We start from the raw sequence: 23,864 nt of genomic DNA, 5'->3' as shown, positions 1-23,864 counted from the left end.
TGAATATTTCTACCTGCTTATCTGTCCTTGATTGACCCTTTTCATCAACCTTGCCCAAATTCTAATAGAATTAAGTTAGTTCAACTTTTAAAATGTGTTTATAAGTTAGCTAGTGAAACTTTCTGATACTTACTACCCTTATGTTTAGGGGCATGAAATTCTATTAACTTGTCTTCCACTCTGAAACTCTGCTGCTCAATATTTCTTCCATTTCTTTAGAATATCAGTCATCTTGAAATTGTGATTATGACAAATTTTAGAGTTGCAAACCTTCTTATAATCACTCTGTTTTCGACAAATTTATGCAAACATTGCTTTGTTACTGGGACAAAAATACAGAAGTATTATATACAAAGGTTGGATGCTATAAAATCTATGTAACGATATATCTACCCATGACATGTTTAGTTAGAATTCATAAAATGAAGAGAAATGAATATCTGATGCATAGTTTACTTTCTCTACCTAAGAAGACAGGCCAAGGATGCAGGGGCAGCAGAATATAAAATAAGGCAAGAAGTGCAGAAACCAGTGTGTTCCTAGCTGTGCCCCCTGCCTTTCTCTCATACAAAATAAGTGACAACCCCAAAGTACAGTGATATTCCATAATTTTAAGAACACTCTTGTGTTTCACACCCAACTGATAAACTCTCATAAAAAACAACAAGTGTTTCAAAATATGTTCATCTTTTATTTTTTGCTAGGGATGTTGTAGATTCACAATAAAATCAGGCAGAAAATGCAGAGTTCTCATATAACCCTCCTACTATTAGCACCTTGCATTAGTGTGCTGTATTTGTTACAACTGATGAAAGAATATTATTGTAATTGTATCATTAACAATAGTTCATGGTTTACATTAGGGTTCCCAGTTTGTGTTGCACAGTCCTATGGTTTTCTAAAAAATGTTTATTCTGGGCGGGCCGCGGTGGCTCAGCGGGCAAAGTGCTTGCCTGCTATGCCGGAGGACCTCGGTTCGATTCCCGGCCCCAGCCCATGTAACAAAAACGGAGAAACAAAATACAATAAAACAAGAAAATGTTTCCCTTTCTTCCTCCCTTCCTTCCTTCTATCCTTCCTTCCTTCTCTCTGTCTTTCCTTAAAAAAAAAAAAAAAAAAAAAATGTTTATTCTAACAACATATATACAGCCTAAAATGTCTCCTTTTAACCACATTCAAATATATAATTCAGTGCTGTTAATTATGTTCACAATATTATGTTACCATCACATACTATCAATTACCAAAATTTTTCATCACCCCAAATAGATAAATTTTTATTTTTTTTAATGATAAGAAATGAAAGAAACACTAGAATGCAAATTCCACTAAGGCCACGACGTTGGAGGCGTCGTCCTGCCTCGTATCCCTCAAGACAAGCGCAGCGCCTGGGAATGGTCTGAATACAAAAAAAAAAAAAAAAAAACAACAGTAGAAGGAATGAGTCAATCAACCTCAGAATTTTAGAACTAGAAGAGATCTTTAGAGGTAAAAATCTTCACTGAAAGTTTTAAGTAAAGCAAACAAATAATGCTAAAGCCAGAATCAAAGCTGAGTTCACCAAATTCCCAAACCCCCAAAGCCTTTTCTTCTATACAACACTGTTCTCACCTTCCTCTTTTCAATTTCATATTTCATCTCACTTCTTGAGTCTAATTGTAACAGACAAACATGTTTATTTTGAGGTTCATAATACAGAGAAAAGGCATATTGAAGTATCTAGCTGACAAATTCTTTTGTTTAATAAATATTTATTGAGTTTAATTATGTGCTGGGCACAATGCTGTACCCAAAGAGGCCTCTTTAAGAAGGCAACATTTAATCTGAGATGTGAAAGATGAAAAGGGAAAATAGGGAGAGGGAAAAGTAGATTCAAGTCCAAGGAAATAGCAAGTCCTGAAGCTTTGAATCAGGAAAAAGCTTATACGTTGAAGAAGCTGAAAGAAATTGAGCGATATTGGAACATCATGAACCAGAGGGAGAGGGAGATGAGAGGAGGTGGTGAGGTAGCCAGAAGTTAGATTGTGTAGAAACTTGTACCACAATGGGGAGTGTGAAGGAAGTCCTGAGTCAATAGTGTCTAAATGCCTATGTGAAAGAAAGTGTGTCAGACTATTTTCATATTCCAGAAGCTATTCTTTTGTCTGAGCCTTCTATAGTTATAGCTGACATTGTTTGAGTGCTTCTCAGAGCTGGGACAGGAGTGAGGCAAGTGAGAGAAGTAAACCACTTGCCTTGGGTACATTATTTAACTCAGTAGTCAAGAATAAATAATACTTTTAAAACTCCAAAGTATAAAAAAATCTATGGTAAACCAAGTTTGAAAAATGTAAATACTGTGTTATTATATATTAATATGTATTTTATTTATTGTTTGTACATCACAATTCTTCCCTTAATTTGATTTCTATTGGGCTTGTTTTAATGTTTTCCCTAGTCTGAGACAGTATAAATTCATTGGTATGAAAAGATATATTCTGTTAACTCTAGCACAGCTCCTAGCTATAGAAAATGCTCACTGAAATGCATCAGCAGGATCCTTTGGGAATCGGGAACCAAGACAGAGTTAGAGTTGAAAAAAATTTTATTGGTTAAGCGATCCCCATGAGAGATAATGGATTAGGAAAGTAGAAGTAGGCAAAGAAAGCCTTTAGATGACAAAGCAGGTCTGACAACTGCTAAGGAGAAGGGAAACTGAGGATTGGGTAGGAAAAGCCGTAGTTCTGGGAAAGTCTTGGCCAGCCCACTGTGGAGCACAACATAAAGTCGATTGTTAGAGGACACTGTATAGATATGGTGAGCCTTGTACCACCACTGTGCTATCATGGCCTGAGGGTTGCTGGTGAAGGGTATGACCTTGGATCTAAAGCTGAGGCATAGCCTGGAAGGACCAACAGCTGGAGGCTACCAGGCAGCTGTGGTCACAGCCGCAGGTATTCTCTTGAAGGCATGTATGACCCATGCACCTGTATGACCTCCATAATGACCTCTGATGAAATGAACAACTGAAATATGGGGATGAAGCTGAAATGGGTTAGTGTTAAGGGCTTTTGTTTGTGTATGTATTTCCACAAAAAAAATGGGCTTTAGCTGCTGAATAAATGGTTATCATATATATATATATATAATTATATTGAACAAACTCATGCCTATTTATATTAAAAGTCTAAAGGTACCACAATTTTTTATATTGATCTCTGAGAAAAAATCTTTAAAATGTTATTGATTTTTTCAAAATCTTATACAAGGAGAGAAATAAATCTACACATAAGATAATATGTATATTATCTTTACATATAGACATATTCATAACTCTTCAATGCCACTTAAAGTTCATTAGAACAGTTTTGAATGGGGACATGAAAAAAAACACAAGGACAAACCTATTTTTTTCCTGACAATTTTGAATGGTGACATGAAAAAAATACAAGGACAAACCTATTTTTTTCCTGAGATACTTCATTTACATTAAGACATTTTTCCCCAAGAGAATCAAGTGTATAGTCATACAGAAGTAAGTCTGATTTTTCTCTGAAAATACAAGCAGAAACTTATTGACATATTTTGATACATCATTTAAAAATTGTCTAGCTAACTGTGTAGTTCATTAATCTGGTTTGGCTGAAATTATTTTATGAGATTCTAGGTAGAATGCTGGTATAATATGTCTCACTCAAGTGTGGGGTGAAACAAATGACTTTTTACATTTCAGATATATTTTTTAAGTCTATGGGGAATAATGTAATGAAGAAAAAAAATATTTAAAACCCATTGTTATCTCTTTTTTTTTTTTACATGGGCAGACACCGAGAAATCAAACCTGGGTTTCCAGCATAGCAGGTGAGAACTCTGCCACTGAGCCACCATTGCCCACCCACCTTTATCTTTTTTAAATAAAGAAACCTACACATCCTACATGATCCTTTATATGCAAGTTAAAATGTGGGCTGCGTAAAACTAAAATAAAATAGTGAAGAGAACATGGAAAAATGTCCTTATACTAATTAAGTGATAAAACATTTCTAATTACTTAAAAAAAAAAACACAGAGAACATAAATAAAAAATAATTTACTCTATTAAAAGTTGTTACTTTTATAAATATAAACACCATAAACAAAATTAAAATATAAATAAAATCCAGAAAAAGGTTGTCTCATAAATTATAGACCAGTTAATAAGATCCTTAATATTTTAAAAGCTCTTATAAACCATTCTAAAATAAGGAAAAACGTCTCATAGAAAAATGGGATAATAGATATAATCAACTCACAGAAAAAATGTAAATGACAATTGTGTGAATATATAAATAATCTTACAAATAGTTAAAAATGCATATTTAAAACAGTGTGCTGTTTTTCCTACGGAAATAGTCTGAAGGACTAATGAGGATAAAGTGAGTTGATATTCTTATACACATTTGATGAGATAAATTGATACTCCATTCTTGAAGACAATTTGAACATATGTACAAATTTAAGTACGTATATCCTCTAATTCAATTATTTTGTTCCTAGAAAATTTTCCTAAGGAAATAATACATGTAAGCAGATGTGTATGTATAAGGAAATTCATTATAATATTGAAAAAAATTCCATGTCCATCAACAAAGAGCCATTAAATATATTACAGGATATCCTCACACAACCCAAATGCCTAGCTCTACCTTGGCCAGCATACCCTGCAGCTTCAGCTTCCACTACCACACATTGTGAAAGTAGGAATTTTATCTGCTCTCTTCAACACTTGCACCCCTGCCATGGGCAGTCACTCTTTAGCTGCTGCCCATTGCCTGAAACTCCTACTCCCATCTCCTTAACAGCAAGCTTACCTTCCCTTTTCAGGTGCTGGAAAAATGTTTTAGAGGGCAGGCCATACTTCCCTTTACTATTTCAGTCCTTCTATTCTTTGAAACACAGCCACACTGCCTAAAGTGCCTAGTGGGGTGTGATAAAATGAACTATATACAGAAGAAAACATAGAATTCTGCACTATTTAATGTTTCCTTTAATCCTAGGGGTAAAGCAATTCGAAGTTAAAAGTTTCATAAGAGGTTCCTTCATGGTCACAGGCCTATTTCTTACCTGACTCCTCTAAAAAAAAAAAAGTAAAAATATACAACATAATAAAAATAAAAATCCAATTTTTCAAATTTTCACCATTTGGGGGGGAAGCTTCACCCCCCACCTCAGAACAGATCTGACAGGTCCTGTCCCTTTCCCCCAGCAATGCCTTTCCCCAAGTATGGAGTAATGTCCTTAAGTATAAGCATAGAATGATGTCCTCATGGGTCCCAGAGGAGGAAGTCATTCCACATTCTGGTGGAGTACAGTGAGTGTGTCTCTCCACGTCAGACAACAATTAGCCTCCATACTGCCCTCCTTGGAGATCTCGCAATATAGAGACAGGAACAGCTATTGATTCTCCTGCTTAGTAGGGGAGGGAAAGTTGATCAGATACACACACTGCTCACACCTACTCAAGACAAATATTAATTTTCATAAAGCAAAGTAAACTCAAGGAAAAGAGAGGCCTTTCTTAATTAAGCAAATAATTTTTAAGTCTTTAACTCCTACTTTCAAGTTTGGCTACTTCAAAACTTGAATAGGGCTCCATTGCTGAGTCATGCATCTTTTAATGATGACTCCTTTGGATGACGAATACCTGACTGAGGTATTGAAATTATCCCCTTAAAACTTGATTAAAGAGGGGGATATTGAAGGAATTGATTTTATTCTTCCAACTTCATATTCAAGTAAATCATTTCCTACTGTGAAAATAAAGGAATTATCAAGCAAGGTGTCTCCAGTACATCTGTTCACAAAAAAGAGGGAGAGAGGGAAGGAGAGAGGATAAGAAGGGAGGAGGGAAGAAAGAGAAAGGAAGGAAGGGAGGGAGGGAGGGATGGAGTGAAGAACTCATTACAGACTTCATTACGGTACAATCTCTTTTATATGCTAAATATGTAACTTCATACCCACTTGTTAATCATATCAATTTTTATGTAATCAGAAACATAAACATATGTATATATATGCATAAATGAATATAGACTTATTTCTGAAAGAATACAGATCAGTTAATATGGATAAAACCAGGAACCACTCCTACAATTCATCACAGTAATAATTTCAGGCTGAACTTGCTGCACATAACAAGAGCAGTCTAATCACTGACATTCATGAGTCATCAGAAAAATGGTGGGCTGACAGTGTTAGCATCTGAGTCTCTCTATGGGGTCTGAGTTTCTGAAGTCTCCTAAAGAACTAAGGTCAAAACAGAATCCCAAACCAAGATACAGGAGTTTCCAAGAACAGAAGGAAGAAATTAGGAACCTAGTCACTAGACTACACTGAACAAAACAAAATATCTGAGTTACTAGCTTCAAAATCATGCAATTTCCGAACCTAATACAAAGATTGGTGGTCCCAGGACCTTGGACAGTGATGAACCTATACATAATGGGCGAGCACAGCCGTGAAGTTTTATGGACTGAAAAAAGCAGAAAATAACAGTATCTGTAAATCAAGAAGTACAGATACAAAAAATCTATGCATTTTAAAAACATGCATAGCAAGGATATGGGTCACTCTAATCTTTTTGCCACATATTTAGGTTTTAGAAATCATATGAGTCATGCTGCTGCATTCAGTTACATTTCTCATTAAAGTTATTAGTACTATTTTTAATTCTGTCGAGCTTGAAATTTTAGTTTTCTTTAGCTCTAAAGAAAAGATATGGTGATAGTTGCCCAATCCTTCAGGAACCAAGATCAAGGCCCAGGCTGGGATATTATCATCTTTTATAAGGATTATTAAATTTCTATTATTTTATTCTCTCATCTTCAGTTCTGCATAACCCTGCCTAAGGAAGATACTTTCTCAGAAACCCTGAGTTCATTTTCTTATAAATAGAAATCCAAAATATTTTGACCGATATTTCATCCCTTAATAGTGTAGTCTCAAACTAACTCTCCAATTTTAGTCTTGTTATGAAATACTCCCCCTATCAGTTCAGACAAATTTTTCTGTACATCATTCCCTGAATATGACCTGCACATTTCCTTTTCTCTGCCTTGACTCAATGAGCTACCACTTCCTAAAAGGCATATCCTAGTACCCAAACCTTACATAAGCCCCAACTTTAAAAATAAATGCTTGTCTTAGAATCTGCCATCTTTCTTAACTTCCCCTATACTTCTATCATTTCTTTCTCCTGTGAATTTTAGAACAACCTTCTGTGGCCTTTGCATCTTGCATATATACACACATAACTAAACTCTTGAATCTTGCATTTAAGAATGGTATTTTATGGGGATAGTAGCCTAGGTATGGAGAACCTAAATCTCAGCCACAGCAGCTTCTTCTGGAATACTGGGCAAAATGGGATAAAAGATAATAATCAACCAAGACATCTTCCTCAAAATGATACCAGGCAGCCAAGAAATGAAAAACCTCCTTGTTTTCAAAGGGACACTGAAAATTCAAAGTCAATTTTAGAAGGCATGGGATTACCGAGAAACAGACGTTCTGACAGACCAAGTACTTCTTCAGGATCTGAAGTATGGGCTGAAGAGAAAAACAAGTATGATAGACCATATTCTAGATACAATAGAACTAAAGAAGCTTCATATCCTTCAAGTTCTCCTCACAATGATGGTGCTTTTCAAAAAAGAGATAACTCTATGCAAAGCAGACCAGGGGAAGGTCCAACCTATGCAGAGGCAAAAGAAAATCCACTTCCTCAAGAATCCATAGATTATAATTATCAAAAATGTAGGAAAAGAGAAAACCAAACAGCAAATCCTGATCATTTTTATGATAGGAAACCATGAACAATAAATAATGAAACTTTCAGTGGTATAAAATTGGAAAAATATTTTAATGTAAACAGTGATTACCAGAATCCTGTTAGAACTAACAGGTTCATTGGTCTTCCAAATGGAGAGACAGAAATAGCACTGAAGGGGAGGCAAGTAGGACCTATTAAGTCATCCGGACCATTCCAGCTGTACCCTACAATGATAAACTACTTTATAATAGTGGGCCTAAAATAAGATCAGGACCAACTAAACCAGAAAAAATACCAGAATCATCTATTCCTATGAAGTATGCAAAAAATGTGGAGACCTGGAGATGAATATTTTGCACTTTATTGGGAAGACAGCAAGTATTACCGAGCCGAAGTTGAAGCTTTCCATCCTTCAGTTATGACAGCAGTTGTTAAATTCATTAGTTATGGAGACTATGAAGAGGTGCTACTAAGCAACATCAGGCCAGTTCAGACAGAGGTATAGGAAGAAGAAAGAACCTGTGACCAAACTCTTGAATTCTGCAGAGGAGGTGATAGCCAGCTAAGACGATCAACTCGGCCAACCCAGCAGTTTTACCAACCTCCCGGGGCTCGGAACTAACCTGAAAAGCATATGCTCACTTTGTGTCTCTATGTCACATTTTAATGAAGAAGCTTCTGGAAGAAAGGAACTACTGACTGCAACAACCTGGTCAAAACTTGTTGCTTGGCCTCCTGCTTCCCCTTCAGAGCAAGAGCAGCCACAGTGGATACTGTTATTTGAAGAAAGAAAAAGCAGATTTTGAAAGAAAAAAAAGAGATTCAACCCTTACAAAGAATGGGGAAAAGTACCAAGTTCAGTAAAGCAAATGCCTTTTATAAATTAATAAAGTTTTTTTCTTCTGCCATCAATAAAACCGATACGCTATTTAAAAAAATAGTATTTTATGCTGCTTTGCATTCTGGCTACCTAACATAGTGTAGCACATTGTAAGTACTCAGTGTATTATTGTTAATAAAGATAATAAATACAGTAATACTTCTTAATGATTTAAAAAACTATTGCTTAGTAAGCTTATCATTACCATCATAACAATGTGTTAACACAAGGGTTTAAGTGTCCAGATTGGTTGATGCAAACCATAGATCTTATTTAATACCAAATTTGACTAATATTGAAAGGATATAGCAAGTGCCAGGAACAGATAAGACATTCTTTTCCTGGAGGAACTTGAAGCCATCAGTAAGAGATATAACTCACAAAAGTGTCTCTTTTCTCCCATGGAAGGGCATGTTGAGTTTCAGAATAACAATCACAATTTCAGCAATGTATGCAACAATATTGATCACAAAACATTGTGATCAAAACACATTTTGGTTTGAGAACAGCTTACCTAACTACCTCTCTACTATACAGCCACAATACCCCAATAATCTATAAATTCCAGGTCTATTTACAATAACAATCTAGACAACCCATGTCTTTGATACTAAAGACATTGCATTGATAGGGACTCCCTGAGAGCTTTCAGCTAGTAAATATCACTAACTAATCCATAAGGAGATCACAGTTGTTAGCATGTATACAATCCAGTCTGGTAGATGCCCCAGGTGGGGAAGAAATGGGTTGTAGGCCTGGTATTAATCTATTCCTTCTCACCACCTATGTTCAGGTAAGCAAAACAGTAAGTCCTTTCCTGAAGTTTAGCAGAATTTATATAAACAAAGAAGTACCTCCTCATCCAACAAAAATTTACTGGGCGCTTAGTGATGCAGAACCTAAAATTAAAATGCTGTACTACATGCTGCCTTAACCTGTTTGAGCCTCACAGGACCCCAAAGGCCTCACTATGATTTCCCCTGCTCTCACCAGTTATAACCCCCCACCCAGAGGGAAAGTTTTCCCCACCCAGATAATGCCCCTATCAGCCAGACCAGCTGTCCTGCAAGTGATTCCCAACCTAACATGCTTCACCTCCCTACCAGCCCAAGATATTAGTCAAAAAACCAATCACAGCTTCCTAAAGGAACCAGTAGTCACCATACCCTCTTGTTACTATAAAACATGCCTCCCACAGTCTCTGCTTGTTCACTCTGCTCCCAAGTGCAATGCCCATGTGGCCAAACATTGCATACAGTGGCCTTCTCCCCAGAGCTGTGAGCATAAATAACCAACCATCAGCTCTCAGTCTCTTCTGTCCAATATCTCGTATCACCAAAACTCCCTCCCTCACCAGCGGGTAAAAAGGAGGCAAGCAGACACACATGTATAGAAATTCAAAGATGATCAGTTGCAGAATTTTTCCTTGGGAACTTTACAGTGCATTAGGGAAGATAATGTATGCACAGGTAAATAATCAAGGTAAATAGTGGAAAGTAATGTGGCCACTTTTAATCCATACTTAACATGAGAATTATAAAAAGTAACTTTCAATTTAATTGACATGGCACAGTGATAAGGCAAGAAGCATTGACGGTGTATGTTCTAGCTTACAAGCTGGCAGAATATTATATACCAGAAATGGAATGGCTTTTAAAAAAAGGAATTTAATAAGTTGTAAGTTTACTGCTCTAAGGCTGTGAAAATGTCCTAATTAAAGCAAGTCTATAAAGATGTCCAAATTAAGGCACCAACAAGAGGTTACTCTCACTCAAGAAAGGCCAATGAAGTTCAGACACATGGAGAACATGGCCCCACTTGCTAGCTTTCTCTCCAGGGTTCTTGTTTTATGAAGTTCCCCTGGAGGGTATATTTCTTCTTCATCTCCAAAGGTCTCTGGCTGCCTGGGCTCTCATGGTTCTCATGGCTCTCTCTCTCTTTCTCCAAAATGTTTCCTCTTTTAAAGTATTCCAGTAAACTAATCAAGATCCATCTAGAATGAGAGTCACATCTCTCTCTAATCAAAGGTTGATACCTACAATTGGGCATTTCACATCTCCATGGAGGCAATGTAATCAAGTTTCCAACCTACTGTGCTGAATAGGGATTGCCTCCACAAGATGGACCAGGATTAAAACATGGATTTTCTAGGGTACAGAATCCTTTCAAACTGGCACAGTATGGAAAACAAAAGCTTAGGCCTGAAGGATAGGTAAAAATTGAGTATGAAATACAGCTAAAAATATAGACACAATGTGAAAATAACTTTTTGGGCAGAGACTGAGGCTAAGGGGCTTCCGCCTAAGTGGGAAATTATGTGAATTGGATAAAGTAAGATTAAGCAACAAAAATGCAACTATATTACCTTAAAAACATGGTCTAGTGACAGAAAACGAGTACAGGATGAAAACAGTATATGTATATATGGTACTAGATTAAAAACTTAAAAACAAATCCATGTAACTGTAATTAATGCAATTAATGAACCCTAAGTTAAACTATGGGCCATAGTTAACAGTACAATTATAAAGATATACTTTCATCAGTTGTAACAAATGTACTACACCAATGCAAGGTGTTAATAATAGGATGGTTTATGGCAATCCTATATTGTACGCATAATTGTTCTGTAAACCCACAACTTCTCTAATAAACAAAAAAACTCAAAAAATAAATGAATTCTAACCAAAGGTATGGACATCTATAAAACACTCACAATATAATCTATTTCAAATCTATATCATTTCTTGATTAATCTTGCTTTTAGAATCTCAGGAGAAGGGAACATTTCTTCAAATTAACACGGAAATGACAAAGCCCCCAGAACCAATCTAAACCTAGTTCAAAATTTTGTGCTTACTTAGCTATTTCCCTTTGTTTTGTTTTGTTTTTTTCTTAAGAAGTCCGTTGCATTATACTGCAAGATTGATTACTCACCTGATTTATTTTATTCTGTTTTAGAACTGGAAAACAAAACATGCTGGCTCTGCACAATGATGAGGAACTAAGAGGTAATAAAATAACCTAGCCCAAGACAAGCCAAAGAGAATGTGACAAAGTGTAAGTAGAGGTGTCACAGCTACCAAAATTGACTAACAAGAGCAGCTCAATAGACAAAACAGTCAAAAATATAAACAAATTTTGTTTCCAATACCATCATTTTCCGTAGAACTTGTGTCCAGGACCATAAAGGAAAGTTATTTGAATGCGAAAATAAAAGCTGCCATAAATAATTGAAAAGCGTAATTTTTGTACAACTGGATTAACTACTAACAGATTATTTTTAGAAAATATTTTAAGTTCAGTAGTGTTAGAAATTTAGATTTAATGGATTTGATCATAAGGGATGTAATAAACTGTGTTGGGTTCATAGCTTGCAATAATAAAAATTAGAAAAACAAACTCATATTCTGGTTTCTGTGCACCAGACATTCTTGCAAGAACATTACCTATATAACTAATTTAATCCTCACAATAACCCTATGAATTAGGTTCTATTATAATACTTATCTTATAAATGAGGAACCTATAAAAGAAATTGAAGACATTACAAATATTTAAAGAATTTGAAAGATTGTCAGATATTTCAAATAAAATGCATAAAAGTAATTGGCTCCTTCTGAGATTGGATTGTAACATCCAGCCCTAAGTAATAAAGCATTAAATAAGCATCATATACAACAAAGCTTATTAAAAATGGGCTTGGACTGTTTTGCAAGGCTGTGGAGTATTAAGGAAGCCACCTAAATATGATCTTTCTATTTATCCTCCTCTAAAATTATAATTAGCCAAGGGAAATAAATGCGTTTTTTTATTTATAAAAAAAAAACATAACCCATACCTTCACCACTGCTAGGAGACAGAGAATAGCGTGAACTTCAAATTACTTGTAGGTAAAGGAATAAGTCCCAAATTCCAACACAGATACCACTGGATCTCCATCCTACTCTGAACTACAGGAAGTAAGGGAGTTTTAAAAGACCCTTGAAAAACAGGAACGACAAGTCAATTAAGCATCAGATCCCCATTCTCTACACGCATTCTATCTCCTGGTAACCTACACAGAGTTTGCTCATTATAATTAATTCATATTAGTGACACCATCTAATATCTGTCTTTTGTGTCTGGCTTATTTCACTCAAAATAATGTTCTCAAAGTTCATCCATGTTGTCGCATGCATCAGGACTTCATTTCTTCTTACAGCTGAATAATATTCCATCGTAAGTAAATATCATATTGTGTTTATTCATTCATCAGTTGATGGATATTTGGGTTGTTTTCATTTTTTGGAAATTTTTTGGATTGCACAAAAATCAGTGTGCAAATGTGTGTTCACATCCCTGCTTTCGGTTCTGAGTATATATACCTAGTAGCAGGATTCCCGGATCACATGAAATTCTATATATACTTAGTTTCCTGAGGAATTGTCAACGTGTCTTCCACAGTGGCTGCACAATTCTACATTTCTACCAGCAGTGACTGAGTGTTCCTATTTCTCCATACCTTCTACAAAACTGTAGTTTTCTCTTTTTCAACAGAGGCCAGTCTAGTAGATGGGAAATGATACCTCATTGTCATTTTGATTTGCATTTCCCTAACTGCCAGTGATGTTGAACATCTTTTCATGTGTTTTGTAGCCATTTGTAATTCCTCTTTGGAAGAGGAACACATGTTCTTTTATATTTACCAACTTATTTACCTGAATAAAAAGTTCAGGTTCTAACAAGAGTTTATTGGCTCATTTTTGAGGCTCAGAGAAGACTAGAATTGAGGTATGAGCAAAGCAATGCTTTCTTCCCAAAGCCAGCTTTCTGGGCTGGCTGCCAGTCATCCTTGGTCCTTGACTTTTCTGCCACATGTCAATGACCATAGCAATCTCTTCTCCTTTCTTTTCTGGTTCCATCGACTTCCAGCTTCTCTTCCTCCCTCGTGTCCTTCTCTCTATGGCCTTTTCCATAAAGCCTCCAGTAATAGGATTAAGGCCCATCTTAATTCAGTTGACCATGGGTCAAGAAAAAAAATTTCTTCTAAAGGTCCTATTTATAATGGGTTCACACCCACAGGAATGGATTAGGAACATATTTTTCTGGGGTACATAATTCAACCTACCACACTTCCATCCCCCTCCCCCTTTCTTCTTTTCCTTCTTTCAATACATTATTCTGCACTTCAGAATACTGTAGTTTTGAAATGGTTCCATATCAAGACATATAGAACCAACTCATTCTTTCTAAGAGTATTCATAGAATGCAGATAATTTACCTAACATCTGTGCTGGTTTGAAAGGATTTAGGAACCCTAGAAAAGCCATGTTTTAACCCTAATCAATCTTGTGGGAGCAATGGTTTCTTCTACTCCCTATTCAGTAGTATAGGTTGGGAACTTGATTGGGTTATCTCCATGGAGATGTGACTCAATCAGTTGTGGGTATTAAATTTCATTAGATAGAGATGGGTCTCCACCCATTCTACATGGGTCTTGGTTGGTTTACTGGAGTCCTGTGAAGGAAGACACATTTTGGAGAGAGTCCACTTTTGAGAATGACGAGATAGTCATGAAGCAGAGAGCCCACACTGCTAGAGGGCTTTGGAGATGAAGAATGAATACATCCCCAGGTGATGCTTCATGAAGCAAGAGGCCTGGAGAAGATGCTAGTAGACATTGCCATGTTTGCCATGTGCCTTTCCAGTTGAGAGAGAAATGCTGAATGTCATCAGCCTTCGGGACCCAAGGTATCTTTCCCTGGTTGCCTTAACTTGGACATTTTTATAGACTTGCTTTAATTGGGACATTTTCTCAGCCTTAGAAATGTAAACTAACAACTTATTAAAATCCCCCTTTTAAAAGCCGAAAAAAAAAAGTTCAGGTTCTTTTTATTCCTTCAATTAATCTAAATTCTAATCTTTTATCATTTCCCTTTAGCATGAACATTATCATTTAGCAAATATCAATTTTTAAGACAAAATTATTAAAAATCTAAAATATAACCCTCATAGAACAAGTCTTTTATATGAATAGGCCCCAGATACCCAACAATCACCTTGATAGTTAACAGAATGTTCCTACAAGAACTTCTATTGCATTTAAGCACTGCAAACTTTAACATTTTCCACACATTATCTTTCTATTACATAAAAAGAAGGGTATTTGTGAGCAGGTGTTTTTATTTTCTTGTTAGAAGACATTATGTTACAGGTGGTAGAAAAATTGCTAAGAAAAAGAAAACACAGAAGGTAAAAATGGTATCTGAGGCACGCATGCAGAGCACACAGCTTGGGCTGACGGCTATCTTTTTTTGTCTATTGGTCCAATTTTTCTGGCTTTTGTGCATGTGTTGCTGGGTTACAATTGTATACTTTGTGCACTCAACATAAAACCAACTGGCTGAACAGGTTGTTCTCTGTCAGCCTAAAAAGGTTCATGCTATTAGAATTAAAATTTCTAATTAAGGATGCTTGTTAGACTTCTTATTTGAGAGGCTTACCTCAGTCAATACAGGTTTCTATGAAAATTAGGAGATTTAAAACAATTTAACTTTTCTTCTTTGCAATTGCTAATACAAATATTATACATATACAAGAATCGCTAACAAGCAAGTAAAGCTAGTTCTCATTAATTCTGTTTCTATTAGGCCATGTTGTGAAGAAAAGCAGATGTCAAACAGATATAAAGTGCTTTGGCCTGATTCCTCTGATAGTTATGTCCCCAGATTTTACAGAGAGGAAAACTATGCAAAAAATACTTTCTCTTACCAAATGTCATTGCGATGATGGACTAATCTCTATTTCCCTGGTAAATGAAGATCTATCTAACATAAAATACACTTTGGAAATGTTAATGACACCACAAATTAACAGATGGTTACTAAGAACAAGGCCAACTGATTATATGGGCTAGAGTCAAAGCAGAAAAATGGACAGCAGTTTGGAGTACTGATTCTCATTTACAATGCTGAAACCATTTTTTATAATGTTCATCCTTCCAGCCAGCCTTCTTCCTTGTTCAACCCCAAACACAGCTGATATTCTTGCGAGAATGGATATTTACAAACTTTAGCATGAATCATATTCACCTGAAGGAGAGACCCACCTCATCAAGATGGCAGAGTGAGAAGTTTCAGGGCTGCACACACACATACACAGAAGCTTTGAACAAACAGCACAAATTAGCCTAAACACCTTTTTCAATGCTGCAAAAAACAGTTAAAGGATTGCAGTAAAGGGTGAGCCCTGATTCAAGAAAAAGTCTTGGCACCATAGCTGGTCCCTCCCCTCCCACTCACCCAGGAGCCAAATCACACTCCCAGTGCAGATCCTGGGTCCAGGTTCCAGTGGGAACAAAGTAAACTTTGAGCATATCCTGGGAATGTGGCTAGATGTTAGATTCATAGATACACAGATACATAGATGCACAGATGGATGAATGGATGGATGGATGGATGGATAGATGAATGAAGGGAAGGAAGGAACGAACGAATGAATGAAGGAATGAAGGAACAAAGGAAGGATGGATCTGGGTATCTGGGGTCATGGGGGGTGTTGGAATTCTCTATATGGGGTTTGTATTATTTTTGCAACTGTTGTATAGGGTTGAAATTATTTATTTTTTTTGAAATTATTTTAAAGGGAAAAATAGCCTGGGCTCACCCCAAGAGTTTCTTATTCAGTAGGTCTGGGTGAGTCCTGAGAATTTGCATGCTTACAAAATCTCAGATGATTCTGATGCTGCTGATCTAGGAACCACATTTTGAAAATTACTGGTTTGAAGAAATTAGGAATGCAAAAAAGTGATGACATCATCCAAATTTAGAGAGTCTCAGCAAATGACAGAAAAGAGTACATTAAGTGATATAAGATAAAATGGTAAAAAAAAAAAAATCTTGGAATAGAGAAGCATCACTGTAGGGGATGTTTCCATACAAAACAGAAGTGTTTCTGGGAAGGAAACTTAGTAACAAGGTACTTGATTTCCAGTAGAGGCAAATAAAACCACCAGATCTTGGATTCAGGTATCTATAGGCAAAAAAGTTCTGAAATGAAGAAGAATCCCAGAAATAAAGGATAGTATTCCCTTGAGCAATGGAGAAAGTTAGCCAGTATACCTGTGAATTGAATGGAAAGAGTCCAGTAAAAAACTGATTATTGTGTACCCTAATTCCTTCATGGAACAGTGGAAGCCTTTTGCTTGGGTTAACTAGGAAGAAATCAGAAAAGATGAAACCTCATAGCACCATCCAAGGAAAGGAAGTTTATGTTAGGTTACTGCCAACCAGGACTAGGTTAGACAGAGTAGATTTGTAGGCTCTCACCAGCATTTGGAGTATCATCTAAAGACCATGAGCTTCTGCTACTCAATTTCTCCATTCTCCCATTAAATTTTAAGGAGATGTATAATAAAGGGTGAAAACCTGATCAGTCCCTGCAAAACCTGTCTCAGTTGGGATGAAATGGATAGATATTATACTTCTATGGAGTTGTAAGATTGTGAATAAAAATTTTATGCCCAACCCATTTGACTTTGTGATGATCTCATACACAAACAACAGTCTCAATAACACAGGGACTCAGAAAATATACCGTCTATCCTATGGAAAAAATAAGTTATTTCAGTTGACAAAAAAAAAAGAACTGAAAGTAAATACTCTAGAATGAGAGGTCATGGCCTGACAATAAACTAAACATTTTGCATTAAACATTCTGACAGACCATAAGGCATAATGTTGAAAGAACGGTATGATTTATTGCAAAAGTAAAAAACACAGGAGTCAGAAGAACATGGATTGAACTGGAGCTCTACTAATATCCTTAAGCAGATCATTATTTGATCTTTAGTTTCTTTAATTTCACAGAAGTGTTTTTAAAATAATATATATATATTTATATATAATGTGTATTGAGAGTTTATAAGGAATTATTTGATACATAGGAGTTTTTATTACTTATGTGCTCCCAAATTTCCAAGAGAAAAATGCTGGAAATTTCCATTTTTGTTAACATCTGTACTTATATAATGCTTAGATCCTCCCCACTCTACAAATAAAACATAATTGTCTTTGAAACCATAAGTTATTTCCTTGGTGAAAGGATATTACTCAGGAAAACTAAAAATGTAAAGAAAAGGTTTGAAGGAAACAATGTGTGTGGATAAAGCAAATTTTAAATCCACTTATTCTCCAAGCTTTTATTTGTAAATATCAACTCTATTTTTCTACTTGTTCAGGCCAAAACCTTGAGGCATTATTGTCTCTGGCACCTCTCTTAATCTCACATTCCATATCAAATCCTCTGTATACCTTTGACCTCCAATATTAGCAAATATCCAATATCCATTCACTTTTCATCACCTCCACAGCTACAACCCTAGTCAAGAGTCATTAATACTGGGCTCCCTGCCTTCACCCTTCCCTTGCTAAGTTGGACTTTACGGAACAGTCAAAGTGATTCTTGAATCACTTATTAACTCTGAAAGTGAGATGGTTGGGAAACCATTTTCCCAACCTTCTTACTCTCCTGATTTTATCTTCTATTACTCCCTCCATCATTCCTTTTGCCCCAGCGATAATGGCAATCTTGCTATTCCTTGAACAAGACAGAAGCATCTCACCTCAAAGCCTTTGTACTTGGTTCTCTCTCTCTCTCAACTCCTCTCAAATACTACTTTTCAAATGAGGTTTCCCCTACAGCTTTATTTTTAAATGCCATACTTCCCCCATGTACTTCCTTCCTAGTTTTATCTTTTTTTTTTTCCATAGCACTTATTGCATTCTTTAGAACATGTGTGTTACTTTATTTATTTGTTTTGTCGGTACCATTCCACCAGAATGAATATTCCATGAGGGTAGGGATTTTTCTATTTTGTTCATTGCTCTATCCCTAGCATTGAGAGGAGTGCCTGGCACATAACAGGTGCTTCATAAATACCTATTGAATAAATAAATAGTTTCAGGATAGTCTTCATTTTCTTTTTCTCTGTTTTTCCATTTTTGCACAATGGTCATGAACTACTTATTTAATTAAAAAATGTTAAAACAGGCATAAGGACAATCACATCTACACATATGATTATCTACTTCAGAGACATTAGGGATAAAATTGGAAATTCTAGTCAGATATTAGCAGATCCAGAGAATTTAAGTATCCCAAGTTTTAGAAATTTAAAATATTCACTTATCTTGAAATATACAAGTGATTTTCCCTCTTATTTATGAAGCTGATCCTTTTTAGACATACATTTTGCCAAATACCTTTTAAAAGAAAATTGTGTGGTGGTTGAAGAAAAAGAATAAACTTAAGGTCATTTTTCTTGGTAAAAAATGAGATACATATGTTGACAGTGGAAAGTTTTTTATTTATTTTCTCATCTAGTCACTTGCCTTTCTTTAGCAAAGATGACTCAGGGGCTGATATTGCCCTTAAAAGTTAATTCATTTGATTTTTTTTCTGGTCATTAATCATACATTCATGTAGTGAAACAAGCACAACATCGTTGAGTTTTCATATAAGGGAATATAGGAAAATTTATTTTATTGTCAATTGTGTCTGAGGAATAGATGGCCTGATGTAGGTTTGGGCAAATGTTGTATAAGTTGTATACCTTAACTGATAGTCTATGTACTAAATCCTCCAGCAGGAACATACTGCCTAGCCTCTTGGTTCTAGCCTCCAGACCCTGTCCTCCGCTCCTTTCCACCCTCTGGCCAGCTGCTCACCTCAAAGAAGCCCAGAGCAACCAAGTCCATTCCTTTTCATCTGACCTCAACTGGATAACCCTTCTGTCCACTTACCGGATCTGTCCTCCCAATTTATCCTGCTGGTGATGGGTATGTGGATATTTACTAATATTGGGGTTTCATGTGGCCTAATAAATATTAACTCTAAGCTCTCTCTGATTTATAACTAAGAAATAAGAACAAATATACCATGTAAACCATGGACTATAGTTAATAGTAAAATTACAATAATATTCTTTCGTCAATTGTGACAGATGTTCCACACTGATACATGATATTAATAATGGAGTGGGAGTGTGGGAACTCTATTTTCTGCATGATTTTTCTGTAAAATCACAAATTCGCTAATAAAAAATTGAAACCAACAGCCATCTCCTCCCAACACACACACACAAACAAAGTCTGTAAACACAAACTTGTAAGGATTGTTTCCTCCTGAAATGTAGGAAATAACACAGGGCTACTTTAGATTAAAATGAAATTGAACATTTTGGTTAACTTAAAAATTAAGCTGCATTTAAACTTAAAAATTAACACAAATTAAGTAGATAACCAAAAAGTATTGGCAAAGTCCCCTAAGGGAGGGGGGAAAGAATATGGAACCATTAAACCTTACCATCAGGGAATCCCTTGATATAGTGTCGAACTTTAGGGATATCCAAATCAATAGGCCATGCCCTCGATCCTGAGGCTTACTCTTGTGAAGCTTATGTAGGTAATAGAGAAGCTTAGACTATGCTACCTATAGGCATGCCAAAGAGTTACTTCTGGAGGACCTCTCTTGTTGCTCAGATGTGGCCTCAGTCTCTCTAAGCCCAAGTCTGCAAGTGAAATCTTTGCCTTCCCCCCTCCATGGGACATGACATCCAGGGGTGAAAGTCTCCCTGGCAATGTGGAAGATGACTCCCAGGGATGAATCCAGACCTGGCACCATGGGATCAACAATTCCATCCCGACCAAAAGGGGTAAAAGACATGTAACTAATAAAGTATCAGTGGCAGAGAGAGTTCAAATAGAATCGAGAGGTTACTCTGGAGGTTGCTCTTACGCAAGCTTCAGGTAGACCTTGCTACCTAACATAACCTGCCAAACCCCGACCAGTACCATTCCAGTCAATCCTAAAGAATATCTAGGGCAATATATAAGATTCCACAAGTGTTCCAGGCACTAGAGTAACTTTCCAGAAACCTACAGCCTCCAGATGGGTCCCTGATCCAGATAAGTCCTGAAACCTAGCCCAGCCTCTCCAGAACATCAAATAGTTCCATTTCCTTACCCCATATTAGTGACAGACCCTTCCAATATCAAAAATTTAGAATGGCCATATCCCAAACAACCCCAAAGAGAGCTATGGAAAGATCAAAGGTGATGGTGGAATTATACATACAAGATAGGACTTAACAAATGAATATGAATATCGAATCATTAAACTGATATCTCTTTTAGTTTCCAGTATTTTAGAGTAGCTAGAAGTAAAAACCTAAAATTGTGAAATTATAATCCATGTCAAAGCCTGAAATATGTTCTACCACAAAGTGTGCTGCTGTGTTTTGGAATTTATAGTTTTTGTATATATGTCATTGTTCACAAAAAAAGAAGGAAAAAAAATTGATTGTGATGATAAAAAAAGAACTAAATCTCTCTAGACTCCTATATTCTGGAGCAGCTAGCAGGAAAAATATGAGAGGATCATGTGGTAGCCCATAACAGACTCTGGGATCTGTCCTGTAATCACTGGTTGAAGAGTGCTTGGAAAACTATTGCTTCTTTATTTCTTTGCTTTGTATATGTGTTATACTAAACAATAAAAAAAAGTTTAAAAAACTTAATCCAAGCCCTTTGTGTTCTCTCTCCCTCCCCCAATGTGGTGGCCTCAGTAAAAATGAAGAATAAGAAGGGGAAGGCTATTTCCCTAAGCAACTTCTGGCTGAAGGTGGGGCGACTGGTGCAGGAACCACCTACGTCCCTAAACCAGCCAGAGGAGCTGATGAAACAGACACCCTGGAAGAACACAGTAGGCAGCCATGTAGATAGGGCATTCTCTGACTGACAATTCCATCCTTTCCAGTGCTCCATGGACTGTTCAGGAACTCAATATCAATGATAGCCATCTTCCCAAATCTCCACCCTACGTTGTTGTTCTAAGGAAACTGCCCTAAGATGTGACAAAAGACTCCACTAAGGAATTCGTCAGAGGACTGAATGTCAGTGCAGTGCATTTACCATGTGAACCCAGCAATCCAGAGAGATTGAAAGGTTTTGGTTATGCTCAGTTTGAGGACCTGGATTCTCTGTTCAGTGCCCCAAGCCTCAATAAAGACTCTAGGTAACCGGAGAATTTGAGTGAACGTTGTTGAAACCACAGGATAATACAGGGGTGATCGTGGTTTTTGGCCAAGATGGAATTCAGGCTTAAGAAAAAACAGATACAGACTGTAGGGCCCATTGTGCCATAGACAACTTTATTGACTACCCTTCTAGAAAAAGTGATCACAGGTTTGGAGACAAGTATTTTGATCATTATGATTCAGACCAATACAGTGATGGGTTGTGATGGGTATTGTGATGGCCCACTTGGGGATATGGATCGATGTGGGGGCCAGGGTTGCTATGAAGAATGAGGCAGTAGAGACTGTGATAGAGGCTATGACTCCAGGACAAGCTGTGACAGAAGAGCATTTGGTAATGGATACCGCAGGGATGATGACTACAGAGGAGGCGGGAACTGCTATAAAGACTGATCCAGCAGACAGGATGATCAGTCATGGGGCTCCAGAGACGATTACCCTCAAGATGAGTATGAGCATGATGATCAAGGTCTCCTACCAAAGACCCAAACTAAGTCTGAAGCCTAGGAGTACTCCTAAGAAAGAGGATTCCTCTGCTAACACTTCCCAGTCCAACAGAGCAGATTCTAGCTTTAGAGGGGCAAGGCCTGTTGACACAGTTGCTAGAGAATGGGAAGTAGGAAGAATGGCTACAGAAGAAACAGGGAAAATTGCACCATCAGCAGGATAAGCCAAAACTAGAACGACGGTCTCAGGAAAGATATTCAAGTTGGCAAAGTGAAGAAATTCAGGAACCGGAAAGATCTAGGACACGAAGTGAGTCATCAAGGACCCAGACATCTGCCACATCTGGCAGAAGTCAAATTAGGATGCACAGAGGAGAGAGAGTAAGAAGTCTCTGGGAAATGAAACACTCAAGTAAGGAAGAAGACTATTACTCTCTAATTTCAAGGCCTCTCAAATCTGATCAGGCTCTAAAAGTAATGCAAACCCCTCCACCAAAGGAGAAGGCTTAGGGGAAGTGAAGTTGTAACCCTCCTGTCAATCTCAGAGCTCAGACACAGAGCAGCAATCTCCTGCAAGTAGTGGTGAAAAAGTAACTGCAGCTCAACCATTTGAAGAAGGATCAGCAAGGAAAGATAAAAACAAAGTAGACAGGGTGAGTGTCTCAAAAGACTAAAATGAGAATTCCATTCCCAGTCTAGGAGATTGGAGAAAGCAAAGACCACTGGAACCAGGGTGATAGGTAAGATAGGAAAAAGGATCAAGACTCCAGATCTGCATCTGAGCTGAAGAAAATACAGCCTCTAAATTCAGTTCTGCAAGCAAGTACGTGGCTGTCTTAGTTGATAGTGAAGATGAAAATGAGGGGGAAGATTACACCTAATAGACTTCTACATCCTGTGCTTTCTTCTAGTCTCACTTCATCCTGGAACATTAGAGAAAAACCAACACTTTATTCAGATAAGACAAAATGAAATATACCATCTCCTGGAAGACCTTTCTTAGCTTTTTGTAAAAAAAAATGACATGAAATGAAATTGTTTTGCATGCTGCTGCAACTTTTAAAGTATTGAACTATCTAGACTATCATTAGAGTAGACAAAGAGAAAGAGGTGTACAGCTTTTAAAGGAAAGGTTGTGTGTTTTTATGAAACCATGCAGCTGTCTGTGTGATTAGTGCCTAGAGACCTCCATTTAGCAGATGGTAATAACAGTGATTCAGTATCTGGAATCTGATTGGACAATAGGCAGACATAAGGAAGAATATGAGACTTCTACCATTTAATTCTTACTATCCTATTGTGTCATATATGAATTCTTAAACATTATCTAAATAAATTTTCCATCCTTGGAAAGATAGGCTAAATAGTCTCAGAGGTCATTTTACTTTGTAGGAGGCTACCAGCTCCTCCTCTTATTTAATTTTGGGCTTTTGGGACCAACCTAGGGGGATTTCCTTCATTTTTATCTCCCAGGGGGATAGTTGGGAATGAGTGAGTCCCCGGGCCATGAAAAAATAGGACTGCTCTGTGACCAAAATAAGTGGGGAAAATGTGGTTTGAAAGGAAACTTTGGGAGGTGATGAATTCTTTCGCACTAGATAATAGGGAAATGGCATGCCCCACAATAAATACATACATGGTCACTTCCTGAAGCAGAAAGCACACAGTGGT

At 36.8% G+C, this 23,864-nt stretch overlaps 2 pseudogenes; both read left to right on the top strand.

Moving 5' to 3' along the window:
- The first annotated feature begins 7,328 nt into the window (after window positions 1-7,328).
- Window positions 7,329-8,411, top strand: LOC143690544 (tudor domain-containing protein 3 pseudogene; annotated as a pseudogene).
- A 3,235-nt stretch (window positions 8,412-11,646) lies between these two features.
- Window positions 11,647-23,074, top strand: LOC143690543 (eukaryotic translation initiation factor 4B pseudogene; annotated as a pseudogene).
- The last annotated feature ends 790 nt before the right edge of the window (window positions 23,075-23,864 follow it).

This window comes from Tamandua tetradactyla, chromosome 7 (genome assembly GCF_023851605.1).
Source record: "Tamandua tetradactyla isolate mTamTet1 chromosome 7, mTamTet1.pri, whole genome shotgun sequence".
NCBI lineage: Eukaryota > Metazoa > Chordata > Mammalia > Pilosa > Myrmecophagidae > Tamandua > Tamandua tetradactyla.
This window is presented reverse-complemented; position numbering and strand designations above follow the sequence as displayed.